Source organism: Gracilinanus agilis, chromosome 1 (genome assembly GCF_016433145.1).
Source record: "Gracilinanus agilis isolate LMUSP501 chromosome 1, AgileGrace, whole genome shotgun sequence".
Taxonomy (NCBI): domain Eukaryota; kingdom Metazoa; phylum Chordata; class Mammalia; order Didelphimorphia; family Didelphidae; genus Gracilinanus; species Gracilinanus agilis.
The window spans coordinates 642,160,723-642,163,026 of record NC_058130.1 but is presented as its reverse complement, the minus strand read 5'-3'; the positions used below and the strand labels follow the sequence as shown (position 1 = coordinate 642,163,026).

Below are 2,304 nucleotides of genomic sequence, written 5' to 3'. Positions count from 1 at the left end.
ATCGGCATCACCTTCATTCATTATTCAATATAATCTCTGGATTCAAGCTTGAAGCCTTCAGTTTCTGTCTTTCCTTGGAATACATTAAAAAGTGTACATGTATTGAATTCAGATGACATTTTTTTCTATCACTGGAGAGAATCAGCAAATAGAAGGAGCTATTAAATGTGATTTTCTATGTTGCCACCTAACTTGATACCACCCATGCTCATCAAGTGGTTAATAAGATGTATTGATTCGACTGTCTTTAGTTCTATTAAGGTGACATTAGAATGGATTTAAGAGTAGGTAGAACCAGAAGGGGCTTAAACTGTCTCTTTGGAAAAAACTTCTATCAATTGTCCTTGACATTATTTATGTTTTAAATAGAGAATAGTTTTGCACATGAATATTAATACTGAGTGCAGAACAGAGTTTAATACTTTGCAGGGTTGACAAAGTTTAAATGTTACGAGGCTATCAAAATAGCTTCTTTATTACTGAATGTATAGTAAGTTGCTTTGAATACTTCTAGATTGTTGTTACCATTGTTTGTTTTTAGTACATCCTTTTTGTTTCTCAGACAATATATTGGTTTTTAAAAAATAGAACTTTTAAATTGTATAAGCTATGAATATTTTGTATAAATTATATACATACAAAATTAGTGTGTCTTAACAACTATAGAGTCTCCACTTTGGCTTTTACAACTATAAGTGATCCAGAATTATCCATTCAAAGCACCACTCTCTTTGTTCTAGTTTGATAATCTTCCTTCTCCCCTTCTGGTCATTACATGTCCTGGGATTTCTAGTTGTGCCACTGCTCCCATGTATGTATTTTGAACATTTTCTGAGGAAATCTGATACCTGCTTTGTTAACATTGGCTTACTTTTGCTGGCCCCACTGAAGGAGAAATTATTTTAAACATTCTGTATGAATCAGAAGATGAGTTGAGAATTTGGAAGTAGAAGAGCTGATTCTAAATATTCTATCATCATTGGAGGAGTGAGGGGCTCAGTGGATAGAGTGCCAGAGTCAGGAAAGTTTCAAGCCTGGCCTTGGACATTTACTAGCTATGTGACTCTGGGCAAGTCACTTAACCCTTTTGGACTTAGTTTCCTTATCTGTAAAATAAGATGGAGAAGGAAATGGCAAACCACCCAATATCTTTGCCAAGAAAACCCCAAATGTGGTCACAAAGAGTCAGACACAAGTGAAACAACTCAACAATAACAAAAATCTTATAATCATGCAAGCAAAACCAAGAGCAATTGATATTTCTCATCATTCATTAGTGTTTATTTCTATCAATTGTTGATAAGCTAACATTGCATTTTTTTTAACAGAGGAGCTCATTCTGACTTGTGGAATCTACAGTGTGTTGTAATCCAGTCATCACTAGACAGGTAAGTAATAGTACTAATTTCTCTACCATTTTTGTTGTTTTGTTTTGTTTTGTGTTTTTTTACTTAATAGCTCAGATACTTCTACATTTTTGTATTTATCTGGACCTCTTGAGAAGGCAGGCCTAAATATCTCTAATTTTCAAATGGAGAAACTGAGGCATAGAATGGTAAAGGCCTGTTATTAGTTGGAAATGGCAGTTCAAGACTTTCAGTCTTCCTTTACTGGACATACTACATTGCATAGCTCAGAAAGCTGCTATTGTTACAATAGTTGGAAACTAGATTACAAAGAGTTCTGAAGTGAGGAAATAGAGTCAATAATTTCAGATGAATTTTTCAAGGAGTTTGGTTATGAAAGAGTAAAGCAATCTTTTGAAGGGATGGCAGTGTCAACTGAATACATTTTAAGGATGAGGGAGACCTGGGAATACCTATAATATGTTCTCTGGAACTAAGATTAGATATGAGGAACAATCTTTAATTGATCTTTAAATTTACATCATTTAGTCATTGCCAATAATGTTCTGATTCTGCTGTTTTTTTGTTCTGCATCATTTGGACAGTTGTTTCTGTGTTTCTCTGAATTCCTTATATTTGTCTTTTTTTTGGTTACAATTATATTCCATTACTTCTATGTATCACAATTGCATTAACTTTTCCTTAATTGATTAGCATCCACTTTTTTATTTCCTTATTTTTATCTTTTACTACTAAAAAGATTACTATTTTGAATATTTTATGTTTATATGACCTCTTTTCTTTTTTTTAAACCTTATCTTTTGTCTTAGAATCAATATTGTGTATTGGTTTCAAGGCAGAAGAGCAGCAAGGGCTAGGCAATGGGGATTAAGTTAAGGCTGATTCACAATAAAGTAAATCATATGTTCCAAAAGAAGAAGAAGAAGAAGAAGAAGAA

The 2,304-nt window shown here is 33.0% G+C and overlaps 1 protein-coding gene across 1 annotated transcript in view; it reads left to right on the top strand.

Annotated features, from left to right (window-relative positions):
- Positions 1-1,327: 1,327 nt before the first annotated feature.
- The window catches only part of NCALD (neurocalcin delta), a 401,873-nt gene continuing 400,896 nt past the window's right edge, over positions 1,328-2,304 (top strand). The window contains exon 1 of the mRNA XM_044668680.1: positions 1,328-1,388. The gene's annotated coding sequence lies outside the window, so the exon portion shown is untranslated. The remainder of the gene's footprint in view (positions 1,389-2,304) is intronic.